General features: G+C 48.2%; 1 protein-coding gene across 3 annotated transcripts in view; it reads left to right on the top strand.

The window, feature by feature from the left end:
- The first annotated feature begins 10112 nt into the window (after positions 1-10112).
- The window catches only part of atxn1 (ataxin 1), a 222609-nt gene continuing 216438 nt past the window's right edge, over positions 10113-16283 (top strand). For all 3 annotated transcript variants that reach the window (XM_033014314.1, XM_033014291.1, XM_033014306.1), the window contains exon 1: positions 10113-10354. The gene's annotated coding sequence lies outside the window, so the exon portion shown is untranslated. The remainder of the gene's footprint in view (positions 10355-16283) is intronic.

The raw sequence follows: 16283 nt of genomic DNA, 5'->3' as shown, positions 1-16283 counted from the left end.
GGCAGCTCGTCCCATACACCCACCACCCTTTGTGTGGAAAAAGTTACCCCTCAGATTCCTATTACCTTGAACCTATGTCCTCTGGTCCTCGATTTCCCTAATCTGGGCAAGAGACTCTGTGCATCCACCCGATCTGTTCCTCTCCTGATTTTATACACCTCTATAAGATCATATTTCCAAACTCCAGCGAGTACAGGCCCAGTGGCCACAAACGCTCATCACAGGTTAACCTACGCATTCCTGGGATCATTCTCGTAAAAGCTCCTTTGGACCCTCTCCAGAGCCAGCACATCCTTCCTCAGATATGGTGCCCAAAACTGCTCACAAGACTCCAAATGCGGCCTAACCAGCGCCTTATAGAGCCTCAGCATTACATCGCTAAAGTCACCCGTTCCTTCTCTCCAGGGATGCGGCCTGTCCCGCAGAGTTACTCCAGCATCTTCTATGCCAATGCAGACTTGGATTTTGACTCCCTTGTTATGAACTCCCAAACTATAAATTGCATGTAATTTGTAGGATTAATAGAGAGAATGACTCGAGCTCGGTGATTCATTTTTTAATCATACCGCAGGTGCTGTTGTGACAGTGAACGTAACGCTAGGAAATAAATTATAGTGGGCGCTGGAGGAGTAATCTTTCACACGGTGAAGGGTTTAAAATTAGATAGGATTTCCATAGAAACACAAAAGCTACGCTCTCTCTACAGTTGAGGCCTCACCGTCTCTTAACTTATATTTATTGAACAAGAGGTTTAGACCTGAAAAAAAACTACACACCAATTTACATGGAGTTTTAGGCAATATTAACTTAGGACTTTAAAATGTGACTTAAAGTTTATAGACTTTAGGCTTTCGATTTGCGGCCCACCCAGTCTGTACTGACAGACAGCACAGGGGTGGAGTTGCTGCCTCACAGCGCCAGAGACCCGGGTTCGATCCTGACTACGGGCGCTGTCTGCACGGAGTTTGCACGTTCTCCCCCGTGACCTGTGCGGGTTTTCTCCGGGATCTCCGGTTTCCGCCCGCACTCCAAAGGTTGGTCGGCCAATTGGCCTGGTATATTTGTAAATCGTCCCTGGTGTGTGTAGGATTGTGTTAGTGTGTAGGGTTCACTGGTCGGCGCGGAATCGGTCTCCCACACCCACAAGACGTACAGGTTTGTAGGTTCATTGGCTTGGGTATAATTGTAAACCAGTAAGTGTAGGATAGCGTTAGTGTACGGGGTGATCACTGGTCGGTTGGGCTGAAGGGCCTGTTCTCGCGTGGTATCTCTAGAGTCTAAAGGCATCCATTTCAAGTATGTCGTATCCATGAACCAGATTTTAGATATTTCCCACCACAGGTTTAGGTCGACCAGCGGTGTAATGCTGAGGCTCTATAAGCCGCTGGTCAGGCCGCAACTGGAGTATTGTGAGCATCTTACAAACATAGAAAATAGGTGCAGGAGTAGGCCATTCGGCCCTTCGAGCCTGCACCGCCATTCAATATGATCATGGCTGATCATCCAACTCAGTATCCTGTACCTGCCTTCTCTCCATACCCCCTGATCCCTTTAGCCACAAGGGCCACATCTAACTCCCTCTTAAATATAGCCAATGAACTGGCCTCAACTACCTTCTGTGGCAGAGAATTCCACAGATTCACCACTCTCTGTGTGAAAAATATTTTTTCTCATCTCGGTCCTAAAAGATTTCCCCCTTATCCTTAAACTGTGACCCCTTGTTCTGGACTTCCCCAACATCGGGAACAATCTTCCTGCATCTAGCCTGTCCAACCACTTAAGAATTTTGTAAGTTTCTATAAGATCCCCCCCTCAATCTTCTAAATTCTAGCGTGTACAAGCCGAGTCTATCCAGCCTTTCTTCATATGAAAGTCCTTACATCCCAGGAATCAGTCTGGTGATCTTTGGGCCCCATATCTGAGGAAGGATGTGCTGGCTCTGGAGAGGGTCCAGAGGAGGTTTACGAGAATTGATCCCAATGATCCCAGTAGGAGGGAAGAAGGGTGTCGACCCGAAAAAGTCACCCGTTCCCTCTCTCCATAGATGCTGCCTCACCCGCTGAGTTCCTCCAGTATTTTTGTCTACCAGTGATGAGTGGATTAACACACGCTGAGCGTTTGACGGCACAGGGCCTGTACTCGCTGGAGTTTAGAAGGATGAGAGGGAGGGGGGGGAGAACCTCAATGAAACATACAGAATAGTGAAAGGCCTGGATAGAGTGGATGTGGAGAGGATGTTTCCTCTAGTAGGAGAATCTAGGAACAGAGGCCAGAGCCTCAGAATTAAAGGACGTGCCTTTAGAAGGGAGATGAGAAGGAATTTTTTTCGTCAGAGGGTGGTGAATCCGTGGAATTCATTGCCACAGACAGCGGTGGAGGCCAAGTCAATGGGCGTTTTCAAGGCAGAGATTGATTAGTACGGGTGTCAGGGGTTGTGGGGAGAAGGCAGGAGAATTGGGTTAGATGGGAGCGATAGATCAGCCATGATAGAATGGCGAAGTAGACTTGATGGGCCGAATGGCCTAATTCGGCTCCTCTCAGTTCTGACCATGACAACTTGCTGTTCGAGTGACCCTAGTTTGAACTTGTCTGTTGGCAGAAGAAACTGAGCCAGCATTCACTATTAATCATTGTTTCCAGTTGCTGACTGGCGCTTTTGCTTGCCAAAGTCTATCCATTCAGCATTTTACCCTTTTTGGGCATTTTGAACCCAATTGGGAGAAGGCAGGAGAATGAGGTTTGGAGGGAGAGATAGATCAGCCATGATAGAATGGCGGAGTAGCCTCGATGGACCGAATGGCCTTATTCTGCTCCGATCACTTCTGGAAACAGTCACAATTCCCATGTGGCAGATGATAACATTATAGATGGATGGTTAAAAGAATGAAAAGTATAAAATTAGATCCCCCTGTGAGGCAGCACGGTGGCTCAGCGGTAGAGTTGCTGCCTCACAGCGCCAGAGACCCGGGTTCGATCCTGACTACGGGTGCTGTCTGTACGGAGTTTGCACGTTCTCCCTGTGTGACCTGTGTGGGTTTTCTCTGGGTGCTCCGGTTTCCTCCCACACTCCCAAGATGTACAGGTTTGTAGGTTAATTGGCTTCTGTAAAATTGTGAGTGTGTGTAGGATAGTGTTAGCGTGCGGGGATCGCTGGGCAGCTCGGTCTCGGTACGTGGCGACTCCACGATCCGCTACGTACCCGCTACGTACATTACACGAGCTCGAATCAGGGGAGAACTCGGGAGAATTACCTCGTACAGTGGGACAGGCCCTTTAATAGGAATCTGAGGGGCAACTTTTCAACACAAAGAGTGATGGGTATATGGAACGAGCTGCCGGAGGAGGTAGTTGAGGCGGGCACTATAACAACATTTAACAAACATTTGGACAGATACATGGATAGGACAGATGCAGAGAGCCGAATGCAGGTGGGACTAGTGTAGATCAGGCATGTTGATCAGCAGGGAGAAGTCGGGCTGAAGGGCCTGTTTCTGTGCTCTATGACAGGTCCACTCTGGAAACCTCATGACAAGCTCTTGATTCTTCTACTGGGTAAATGTCTCTGCTTTGCCCTATCAATGACCCTCATGTTTCTGTACACCTCATCAATAGACAATAGACAATAGGTGCAGGAGTAGGCCATTCGGCCCTTCGAGCCAGCACCGCCATTCAATGTGATCATGGCTGATCATCCCAATCAGTACCCCGTTCCTGCCTTCTCCCCATATCCCTTGACTCCGCTATCTTTAAGAGCCCTATCTAGCTCTCTCTTGAAAGTATCCAGAGAGCCTGCCTCCACCGCCCTCTGAGGCAGAGAATTCCACAGACTCACCACTCTCTGAGAAAAAGTGTTTCCTCGTCTCCGTTCTAAATGGCTTACACCTTATTCTTAAACTGTGGCCCCTGGTTCTGAACTTCCCCAACATCGGGAACATGTTTCCTGCCTCGAGCGTGTCCAAACCCTTAACAATCTTATATATTTCAATAAGATCCAGAACAAGGGGTCACAGTTTAAGGATAAGGGGAAAATCTTTTAGGACCGAGATGAGAAAAACATTTTTCACAAAGAGAGTGGTGAATCTCTGGAATTCTCTGCCACAGAAGGTAGTTGAGGCCATTTCGTTGGCTATATTTAAGAGGGAGTTAGATGTGGCCCTTGTGGCTAAAGGGATCAGGGGGTATGGAGAGAAGGCAGGTACAGGATACCGAGTTGGATGATCAGCCATGATCATATTGAATGGCGGTGCAAGCTCGAAGGGCCGAATGGCCTACTCCTGCACGTATTTTCTATGTTTCTATGTTTCTATATCCTCTCATCCTTCTAAACTCCAGAGTGTACAAGCTCAGCCGCTCCATTCTCTCAGCATATGACAGTCCCGCCATGCCGGGAATTAACCTTGTAAACCTACGCTGCACTCCCTCAATAGTAAGAATATTCCTACTTCCCTCCAAGGAATAAAGTCCTAGCCTGTCCAACCGCTCCCTATAGCGCAGGCCCTCGAGTCCTGGCAACATCCTCGTAATTCCTCTCTGCACTCTTCGCAGCGTGACACCTTCCACCCTGCACCAGCGCGACCAAAACTGAACACAATGCCCCAAATATTCCGAAGAGGGGTCCCAACCTGAAACGTCACCTATCCATGTTCTCCAGGGATGCTCCCTGACCCGCTGAGTTACTCCAACACTCTGTGAAACGTCACCTATCCATGTTCTCCAGGGATGCTCCCTGACCCGCTGAGTTACTCCAACACTCTGTGAAACGTCACCTATCCATGTTCTCCAGGGATGCTGCCTGACCCGCTGAGTTACTCCAGCACTCTGTGAAACGTTCCCGATGTTGGGGGGGAGTCCAGAACCAGGGGGCACACAGTTTAAGAATAAGGGGTAGGTCATTTAGGACTGAAATGAGGAAAAACCTTTTCACCCAGAGAGTTGTGAATCTGTGGAATTCTCTGCCACAGAAGGCAGTGGAGGCCAATTCACTGGATGTTTTCAAGAGAGAGTTAGATTTAACTCTTAGGGCTAACGGAATCAAGGGATATGGGGGAAAAAGCAGGAACGGGGTACTGATTTTAGATGGTGAGCCATGATCATATTGAATGGCGGTGATGGCTCGAAGGGCCGAATGGCCTACTCCGGCACCTGTTTTTCTATGCTTCTGTGTTTCTCTGTTTCTATCTGTAGTTCCTTCCAGCACACTGAATGAAGACAGATGTTTCTGCAGTATATTTGTCTGTCGAGTGCGGTGCCAAACCTTGGTTACCAGAGTTACAATTTTCTACGCATTGCATGTAAAGACTTGTTGACAACGTACTGGGAAAAGTCTTGAATCTCAGCAGAATGACGGGGTGGGAGGGAATGAACTGATCAAAGCTGTAAACATACGGCTCGTAGAACGTGGTGCTACAAAGCACAAAGCGAACAGCAGCGTGGAAAGGTGAAAACTGGAACAGGAGTGGGTTGAAGGTGTGAAAATGGTGTCCGCTGGTGCAAGTGAGTGCTTAGAAATCGGACACCTTAGAATCATAGAAAATAAATGCAGGAGTAGGCCATTCGGCCCTTCGAGTCAGCACCGCCATTCAATATGATCATGGCTGATCATCTAAAATCAGTTCCTCGTCCCTGCTTTCTCCCCATATTCCTTGATTCTGTTAGCCATAAGAACAAAATCTCACTCTCTCTTGAAAACATCCAGTGAATTGGCCTCCACTGCCTTCTGTGGCAGAGAATTCCATAGATTCGCAACTCTATGGGTTTTTCCTCATCTTAGTCCTAAATGGCCTACCCCTTATTCTTAAACTGTGACCCCTGGTTCTGGACTCCCCCAACATCGAGAACATTTTTTCTACATCTAGCCTGTCTAATCCTTTAAGAATTTTATATGTTCCATAAGATATCCTCTCATCCTTCTAAATTGCAGTGAATACAAGCCCAGTCGACCCATTCTTTCTTCATTCGTCAGTCCCGCCATCCCGGGAATAAACCTGGTGAACCTACGCTGCACTCCCTCAATTGCAAGAATATCCTTCCTCAAATTAAGCGACCAAAACTGCACACAATACTCCAGGTGCGGTCAATGTTCCAATGAGTCTGGAGAAGGGTCTCGACCCGAAACGTCACCTACTCCTTCTCTCCAGAGATGCTGCCTGTCCCGCTGAGTTACTCCAGCAATTTGTGTCTATCTTCGGTTTAAACCAGCATCTGCAGTTCCTTCCTACACAATGTTCCAATAGTGCTTTATTAGTCACAGATGTAACTGTACAGTGAAATTATTTTTGCATATATTACACCTGCGGGCTCCGCCATGTTTTGGCGCCATTATTCAAAATCCAAAGTCCGTTCGGCCCGCGTGCTTGATGTACGGGAGCAGTTCCCTCTAACCCACGTCCCCTCTCCTCCCCTTTCCCGGCCATCTTTGAGTCCCGCGGGCACCTCCTGCAGCCGACCTTGAAGCCGTTGGAGGCCCCTTCACATGGACTTCTTCACACCTGAGTCCATTTCATAGAGTCAGAGTCTCATGGCGTGACAACAGGCCCCTTCATCTAACTTGCCCACTCCGACCAACATGCCCCATCTACACCAGTCCCACCTGCCTGTATTTGGGATTTGGCCCATATCCTTCTAAACTTATCCTACCTGTCTAAACATTTCTTAAAAGTCGTGATAGTACCTGCAAACTACCTCCACCTGTAGCTCGTTCCATACACCCACCACCATTTTAGTTTAGTGTAGAGACACAGCGTGGAACCAGGCCCTTCGGCCCACTGAGTCTGAGCCGACCAGCGATCATCGGTGTAAAATAGTTAGGCCTCAGGTTCCCAGTAAATCTTTCCCCCCTCACCTTAAACCTATGTTCTCTGGTTCTTGATTCCCCTACTCTGGGTAAAAGGCGCTGTGCATCTATCCGATCTATTCCTCTCATGATCTTATACACGTCTATGAGAACACCCCTCATCCTCCCGAGGTCCAATGAATAAAGAAGAAAGAGGCGGCCATGGCTGACAAGGGAAGTCAAGGACGGTATATAAATAAAAGAGAAGACGTATAATGTAGCAAAGATGAGCGTGAAGCCAGAGGATTGGGAAACTTTTAAAGATCAACAGGCAATACGGGGAGAAAAGATGAGGTACGAAGGTAAGCTAGCCAAGAATATAAAGGAGGATAGTAAAAGCTTCTTTAGATATGTGAAGAGGAAAAAATTAGTTAAGACAAATGTGGGTCCTTTGAAGACAAACAGGTGAATTTATTATGGGGAACAAGGAAATGGCAGACAAGTTGAACTGGTACTTTGGTTCTGTCTTCAGTCTTCACTAAGGAGGACACAAACAATCTCCCAGATGTACTAGAGGCCAGAGGATCTAGGGTGACGGAGGAACTGATGGAAATTCACATTAGTCAGGAAATGTTGTTGGGTAGACTGATGGGACTGAAGGCTGATAAATCCCCAGGGCCTGATGGTCTGCATCCCAGGGTACTTAAGGAAGTGGCTCTAGAAATAGTGGACGCATTGGTGATCATTTTCCAATGTTCTATAGATTCAGGATCAGTTCCTGTGGATTGGAGGGTAGCGAATGTTATCCCAATTTTTAAGAATGTAGGGAGAGAGAAAGCAGGGAATTATAGACCAGTTAGCCTGACATCGGTGGTGGGGAAGATGCTGGAGTCGATTATTAAAGATGTAATAGCGGCACATTTGGATACCAGTAACAGGATCGGTCCGAGTCAGCATGGATTTACGAAGGGGAAATCATGCTTGACTAACCTGGAATTTTTTGAGGATTTAACTAGGAAAATGGACAAGGGAGAGCCAGTGGATGTAGTGTACCTTGACTTTCCGAAAGCATTTGATAAGGTCCCACATAGGAGATTAGTGGGCAAAATTAGGGCACATGGTATTGGGGGTAGGGTGCTGACATGGATAGAAAATTGGTTGGCAGACAGGAAACAAAGAGTAGAGATTAACGGGTCCCTTTCAGAATGGCAGGCAGTGACTAGTGGGGTGCCGCAAGGCTCAGTGCTGGGACCGCAGCTATTTACAACGTACATTAATGTTTTAGATGAAGGAATTAAAAGTAACATTAGCAAATTTGCAGACCAAAGCTGGGTGGTAGTTTGGAATGTGAGGAGGATGCTCTGAGGATGCAGGGTGACTTGGACAGGTTGGGTGAGTGGGCAGATGCATGGCAGATGCAGTTTGATGTGGATAAATGTGAAGTTATCCACTGGTGGCAAGAACAGGAAGGCAGATTATTATCTGAATGGTGTCAGGTTAGGAAAAGGGGAAGTGCAATAAGATCAGGGTGTCCTTGTACACCAGTCACTGAAAGTAAGCATGCAGGTACAGCAGGCAGTGAAGAAATCTAATGGCATGTTTACCTTCATAACGAGAGGATTTGAGTATAGGAGCAACGAGGTCCTTCTGCAGTTGTACAGGACCCTGGTAAAGCCACACCTGGAGTATTATGGGCAGTTTTGGTCTCCAAATTTGAGGAAGGATATTCTTGCTATTGAGGGAGTGCAACGTAGGTTCACGAGGTTAATTCCCGGGACGGCGGGACTGTCATATGATGAAAGAATAGAGCAGCTGGACTTGTATTCACTGGAATTTAGAGGGATGAGAGGATATATTATAAAAACATATAAAATTGTTAAGTGATTGAACACGCTAGAGGCAGGAAACATGTTCTCAACGTTGGGGGGAAGTCCAGAACCTGGGGCCACAATTTAAGAATAAGGTGTGGGCCATTTGGAACTGAGATGTGGAAAATCATTTTCACCCAGAGAGTTGTGAATTTGTGGAATTCTCTGCCTCAGAAGGCAGTGGAGGCCAATTCACTGGATGTTTTCAAAAGAGAGTTAGATAGAGCTCTTCGGGCTCAAGGGATATGGGGAGAAGGCAGGAATTGAGTACTGATTGAATATGATCACAGTGAATGGCAGTGCTGGCTCGAAGGGCCGAATGGCCTACTCCTGCACCTGTTGTCTATATATCTATGTATGAATCAAGCCCTAGTCTGCTTAACCTCTCCCTGTAGCTCAGGCCCTCGAGTCCTGGCAGTCTCTTGACAGGTTGTCTGGTGACCATCAGGTAATAGAATATAGAGCAACGTAGCACAGGAATAGGCCCTTCGCCCGCAATTTCTGTACCGAACATGATGCCAAGACCAACTTGTATCTGCGGCATCCCCCCCCCCATTCCCTGCATAAGCTCATTGGTGGTAGGAGCAGAGTTATGCCCCTGTCCCACTTAGGAAACCTGAACGGAAACCTCTGGAGACTTTGCGCCCCACCCAAGGTTTCCGTGCGGTTCCCGGAGGTTGCAGGTGGTTGCCGGAGGTTGCAGGTAGTGGAAGCAGGTAGGGAGACTGACAAAAGCCTCCGGGAACCGCACGGAAACCTTGGGTTGGGCGCAAAGTCCCCAGAGGTTTCCGTTCAGGTTTCCTAAGTGGGACAGGGTAATTAGGCCGTTCATCCCATCAAGTCTACTCCGCCATTCAATCATGGCTGATCTATCTCTCCCTCTCAACCCCATTCTCCTGCCTTCTCCCCCCTGTATCTCTGACACCAGTGCTAATCAGGAATCTATCAATGTCCAACTTAAAATTCAACTTGGCCTCCACAGCCGTCTGTGGCGAAGAATTCCACAGATTCACCGCCCGCTGACTAAAGAAATACATGGTAGACAAAAATGCTGGAGGAACTCAGCGGGTGAGGCAGCATCTATGGAGCGAAGGAATAGGCAACGTTTCGGGTCGAGACCCTTCTTCAGACTGATGTGGGGGGGGGGGGGGAAGAAGAATCACAGAGCGGGTGCAGTGAGAGAGGAGGTTGTTAAACTGCCTTCGGAGAGAGGAGGAGAGCTTCTTGAAAGTAGGCGTGAGGAGTAACCTTGAGGAGATTTCGCAGTGGAGTAGACAAAATGTTTGTACATCCTCATCGCCTTCCTAAAGGTACGTCCTTTTATTCTGAGGCTGTGGCCTCTGGTCCTCGACTCTCCCACTAGTGGAGACATCCTCTCCACATCTACTCTATCCAGGCCTTTCACTGTCCGTTAAGTTTCAATGAGGTCCCGCCCCCCCCCCCCCCCCCCCCCCCCCCTTACTCTGCGGTTGCTTGTTTCTACATGAAGGCAGAACAGGGCTGGTATTTTGTCACTGATTTCTCAGGGCAAGGTGCAATCTGCCGCAGCGATACAAATCCACATGGACCCGAGCCAATGGTCTCAAGGTCACGTCAACGTCAACTCCCAGTCATACCAGGAAGTACAAAACAAAATTAATCACAGCTGAGCGCTTGATTTGTCTGTCTGAGGATTTATCTGCGGTACCACAGACAAAATATTTCCCAGGATGAGGTACGTCGGATTTAATCTGCGCAGCGGAAACGTAATGTAAGCCTCCTGTAAGGTCATGATCTTATACACAGAGAATAGGCGAGCAGACTGGTCGAGTTGAGTTTAGTTTATTGTCACGTGTACCGAGGTACAGTGAAAAGCTTTTTGTTACGTGCTGACCAGCCAGGGTAAAGACAATATACGTGAGTACAATCGAGGTTTATAAGGTTAATTCCCGGGATGGCGGGACTGTCATATGCTGAGAGAATGGAGCAGCTGGGCTTGTATACTCTGGAGTTTAGAAGGATGAGAGGCGATCTCATTGAAACATATAAGATTGTTAAGGGCTTGGACACACTAGAGGCAGGGAACGTGTTCCCGATGTTGGGGGAGTCCTGAACCAGGGGCCACAGTTTAAGAATAAGGGGTAAGCCATTTAGAACGGAGACGAGGAAACACATTTTCTCACAGAGAGTGGTGAGTCTGTGGAATTCTCTGCCTCAGAGGGCGGTGGAGGCCCGTTCTCTGGATACTTTCAAGAGAGAGCTAGATAGGGCTCTAAAATAAACCGAAGGGCCTGTTTCCTGCCTCTAGCGTGTCCAAACCCTTAATAATCTTATATATTTCAATAAGATCACCTCCAAGAAAGAAGGCAGGAACGGGGTACTGATTGGTGGATGATCAGCCATGATCACATTGAATGGCGGTGCTGGCTTGAAGGGCCGCATGGCCTACTCCTGCACTTATTGTCTATTGAAACAGGCCCTTCAGCCCAACTTGCCCACGTTGGCCAACATGCCCCAGCCTTGCCCACGTTTGGTCCATATCTTTCCAAATGTACCTTTCCAAACGTTGATTAAATCATAGAGTCATCGAGTGATACAGTGTGGAAACAGGCCCCAACATGTCCCTGCTAATATTTTATGTGTCATTCCTAACTGCCACTGTATGTCATGTTGTCACTTGCGGGCGGAGCACCAAGGCAAATTCCTGGTATGTGAATACTTGGCCAATAAACATATTCATTCATTCATTCATTCATTCATTCATTCATTCATTCATACACTAGTCCCACCTGCCAGCACTTGGTCCATAGCCCTCCAAACCTGTTCTATACATGTACCTGTCTAACTGTTTCTTAAATGATGGGATAGTCCCAGCCTCAACTACCTCCTCTGGCAGCTCGTTCCATACACCCACCAAAAAAGTCACTCAAAAAGTTACTTTTACACAAAAAAGTGGGAAGAAGTTACCCCTCAGATTCCTATTAAATCTTTGCCCCCCCTCCCCTCCCCCTCCCCTTAAACCTGTGTCCTCTGGTCCTCGATTCCCCTACTCTGGGCAAGAGACTCTGTGCGTCTATTCCTCTCAAGATTTTTGCACACCTCTCTCTACAAGATCACCCTTTGTCCTCCTGTGCTCAAATGGATAGAGACCCACAGCCTGCTCGCCCTCTCCCTGTAGCTCAGGCCCTCGAGTCCTGGCGAACATCCTCGTAAAGAGAGTGCCAGAGCTGTGCGTGTGTGTCGGCACCACCTCCAAGAATGGGGAGGTTTTGAATAGAGTCATCGGGATATTTCGGGTGCTCGAGCTTGCAAATTAATTCTGCATCAAATCCTTTCTAATTTTAGCCCTCGCTGTGAACGGCAGGGCCCAGGAGTTGTAAGCTCGGCAGCCTCCATTAAATCACATTGGAATATACGCGAAGGAGTTTCCTTGACAAAAGTGTTGGCAGTGTTAAGCATTTGCACGGGTGAAATGTTCCAAGCCGAAGATTATTTTTTTTTTTTAGTGCTTCAGTGTCACGGGACCAGCTGCCCTGACTTTATATCATCCGTTTTGTTTTCTTCTCGAGAGTAGATTTCTTTTTTTTTTTGAGTCATCGGTGTCGTGAGTTCAAACATTTAGCGTCGGAAGCTTCAAAGCATCGCCGCCTGTGTGTACGGATTGAGTGGGACGTCTGTGTACGGGTAAGGTACAGACTTTGTGGAGTAAGCTTGTCTGAACAATCTAACAGGTTGCAGGGAATAGGCACTGGATGCTGTAGTTGCAATCTTTCTCCCAGAGAGTTGTGAATCGGTGGAATTCTCTGCCACAGAAGGCAGTGGAGGCCAATTCACTGGATGTTTTCAAGAGAGAGTTAGACTTATGTCTTACGGCTGACGGAATCAAGGGATATGGGAAGAAAGCAGGAACTGATTGTGGATGATCAGCCATGATCATATTGAATGGCTCGAAGGGCCGAATAGTCTACTCCTGCAGCTATTTTTCTATGTTTCTATGTTTCACAGCCTTGATGTAATATTTTTTTTAATTCACTGCTCTGATCTTGTGGACTGATGCATCTTATAAGTTTATTTTTTACATTGTATGCCTTGTTGTCACCTTCCCCCAGCTAACAAATAATCTATTCGACATTTTCCTTGAGCTTCGTCCCCTTTGATCTCTTGTTTTCACACCTTACCCTTTCCATATCTCTCGTTTCCCTCTCCCTTGACTCTCAGTCTGAAGAAGGGTCTCGACCTGAAACTTCACCCATTCCTTCTCTCCAGAGATGCTGCCTGTCCCGCTGAGTTACTCCAGCATTTTGTGTCCTTCATCGGTGTAAACCAGCATCTGCAGTTCCTTCCTACACATCCCAACTTAGTCATAGAGTCATACAGTGTTGAAACAGGCCCTTCAGCTACAACTTTTCCTCACTGACGAACATGTCCGATCAACACCAGTCCCACCTGCCTGCATTTGGCCCATATCCTTTTAAACCTGTCCTATCCATGTTCCTGTCTAATTGCTCCTTAAACGTTGCGATAGTCCCAGCTTCAACTATATTCATTCCATACACCCACCACCCTTTGTGTTTAAAAAGTTAGTACAACCTTCAGTGCAAGATAAAGTCCAGTAAAGTTCAATTAAAGATAGTCCGAGGGTCTCCCATGAGGTAGATAGTAGTTCAGGACTGCTCACTGGTTGTGGTAGGATGGTTCAGTTGCCTGATAACAGCTGGGAAGAAACTGTCCCTGAATCTGGAGGTGTGCGTTTTCACACTTCTGTACCTCTTGCCCGATGGGAGAGGGGAGAAGAGGGAGTGGCCAGGGGTGCGACTGGTCCTTGATTATGCTGCTGGCCTTGCTGAGGCAGCGGGAGGTGTAGATGGAGTCAATGGAAGGGAGGTTGGTTTGTGCGATGGTCTGGGCTGTGTCCACAATTCTCTGCAATTTCTTGCGGTCTTGGATGGAGCTGTTCCCAAACCGTGCTGTGATGCATCCCGATAAAATGCTTTCTGCGGCGCATCTGTAGAAGTTGGTGAGAGTTGCTGGGGACGTGCCGAACCTCCTGAGCCGTCTAATGAAGTGGAGGCGTTGGTGTGCTTCCTTGGTCATTGTTTCTCAAAAAATAGAGAACCAAGATGGGGCGTCACGGCGGCGCAACGGTAGAGTTGCTGCCTCACAGCGCGAGAGACCCTGGTTCGATCCTGACCGCGGGTGCTCCAGTTTCCTCCCACATCCCAAAGACCGACAGGCTTGTAGGTTAATTGGCTTCTGTTAATTGCCCCTCGTGTGTAGGGGGTGATCGCTGGTCGGCGCGGACTCGGTGGGCCGAAGGGCCCGTTTCCACGCTGTACTCCACAGATCCGGACTATCGACAACACCGCCCACTTTTGTGTCAGAGTTGTACCTGCTGCAAATTCTGGACTTGTTGCTAAATGTAACAACTTAAAGGACACAGGTTCGGAGGGATACGGGCCAAACGCAAGCAGGTGGGACAAGTGTAGATGGGGCATGTTGGCCGGTGTGGGCAGGCTGGGCCGAAGGGCCTGTTTCCACACTGTAACTTAAATTACTCTCGGGTCTGTAGTTCTGCCAAATAATCGGCAGCCGGGCAAGCAAACTGGGATGTGTAACTGACATCAAATCCACTCTGTGTAGTGGATGGTGGTGAATCTGTGGAATTCGTTGCCACAGAAGGCTTTGGAGTCCGTCAGTGGATATATTTAAGGGGGAGTGAGATAGATTTTTGATTAGTGCGGGTATCAGAGGTAATGGGGAGAAGGCAGGAGAATGGGGTTAGGAGGGAGAGATAGATCAGCCATGATTGAATAGGCTTGATGGGCCGAATGGTCTAATTCTGCTCCTATCACTTAAGATCTTATGATCTGTGTAGGAAGGAACGGCAGATGCCGGTTTAAACTGAAATGGACACAAAATGCTGGAGTAACTCAGCGGGTCAGGCAGCATCTCTGGAGAAAAGGAAAAGGTGACGTTTCGGGTCGAGACCCTTCTACAGACTGAGTCAGGGGAGAGGGAAACGAGAGATATGGCCCAAGCGAAGTATGAGGTGCTGTTCCTCCAATTTGCGCTGGGCCTCAGTCTGACATTGGAGGAGGCCCAGGATAGAAAGGTCAGTGTGGGAATGGGAGGGGGAGTTAAAGTGTTTGGCAACAGGGAGATCAGGTAGGCTGATGCGGACTGAGCGGAGGTGTTCAGCGAAACGATCGCCCCTGTCTGTGCTTGGTCTTGTCGATACATAGGAGCTCACACCCTTCCATATCTCTAGTTGCCTTCTCCCCCGACTCTCAGCCTGAAGAAGGGTCTCGACCTGCGACGTCGCCCGTTCCTTCTCTCCAGAGACGCTGCCTGTCCCGCTGAGTCGCTCCAGCATTTTATTCCCGTCCTCAAGCAAACTGGAACCTCAGCCCTGTACTCTGTGCCTGCTTCTCTCTTGCAGGTACATTCTGTGCAGGGTGGATGTCAGTGATTCACTGCTTCCAGCCTTGGACGCAGAGCTAAAAATAAAGCAATCGCCAAAACACGAGGGAAAACAAAACCTACTGCGTTTTGTAAAAGGAAGAGCAGCAATTTGGCAGCCAGCATGGGCTCAGCATTCCGGGTGTGCCTTCAGGACTAAAATAGTCCTGGTGACGTCTCGGTAGCTCGAGTACTCCATGTTTGTGTGAAAGCAAACCGGGCAGAACCAACGACTGTGTGTGAAGGAACTGCAGGTGCTGGTTTAAACCGAAAACAGGCACAAGAAGCTGGAGTAACTCAGCGGGACAGGCAGCATCTCTGGAGAGAAGGAAGAGGGAACAGACGTTCTTTTAGGAAGGAGATAAGGAGGATTGTACACTCTGGAATTTAGAAGGATGAGAGGGAATCTTATTGAAACATATAACATTGTTAAGGGTTTGGACACGCTAGAGGCAGGAAACATGTTCCCGATGTTGGGGGAGTCCAGAACCAGGGGCCACAGTTTTAGGAATAAGGGGCAAGCTATTTAGAACGGAAACGAGGAAGCACTTTTTCACACACAGAGTTGTGAGGGCCGTATGGCCTACTCCTGCACTTATTGTCTATTGAAACAGGCCCTTCAGCCCAACTTGCCCACACCGGCCAACATGCCCCAGCCTGCCCACGTTTGGCCTAGTCCTGCACCCGTCTATTGCCTGTTGAATTTCTTCAATCAGAGGTTGGTGAATCTGTGGAATTCTTTGCCACAGAAGGCCGTGGAGGGCCAAGTCTGTGGATATTTTTAAGGCAGAGATGGATAGATTCTTGATTGTTACGGGTGTCAGAGGTTATGGGGAGAAGGCAGGAGAATGGGGTTCGGAGGGAGAGATAGATCAGCCATGAATGACGGAGTTGACTTGATGGGCCGACTGGCCTAATTCTGCTCCTGTCACTTGTGGCCAATTATGAATAGGTGACGTTTTGGGCCAAGGCCCTTTTTCAGACTAGTTAACCAAAGAATAATTCCTTGAGTAATTATGGAATATATAACGTAGAACAGTACAGCATAGGAACAGGCCCTTCGGGGCACAGTGCTTGTGCCAAACATGATGCAAAGTTAAACTGATCTCATCTGCCTGTACATGATCCATGGCCCTCTATTCCCTTACAATCAAGGACCAGTCTCACCCTGGTCGCTTCCTCTTCTCCCCTCTCCCATCAGGCAA

The sequence above is a fragment of the Amblyraja radiata genome, chromosome 2 (genome assembly GCF_010909765.2).
Source record: "Amblyraja radiata isolate CabotCenter1 chromosome 2, sAmbRad1.1.pri, whole genome shotgun sequence".
NCBI lineage: Eukaryota > Metazoa > Chordata > Chondrichthyes > Rajiformes > Rajidae > Amblyraja > Amblyraja radiata.
The sequence above is the reverse complement of the archived record's forward strand: the minus strand, read 5'-3'. Positions and strand labels throughout refer to the sequence as shown.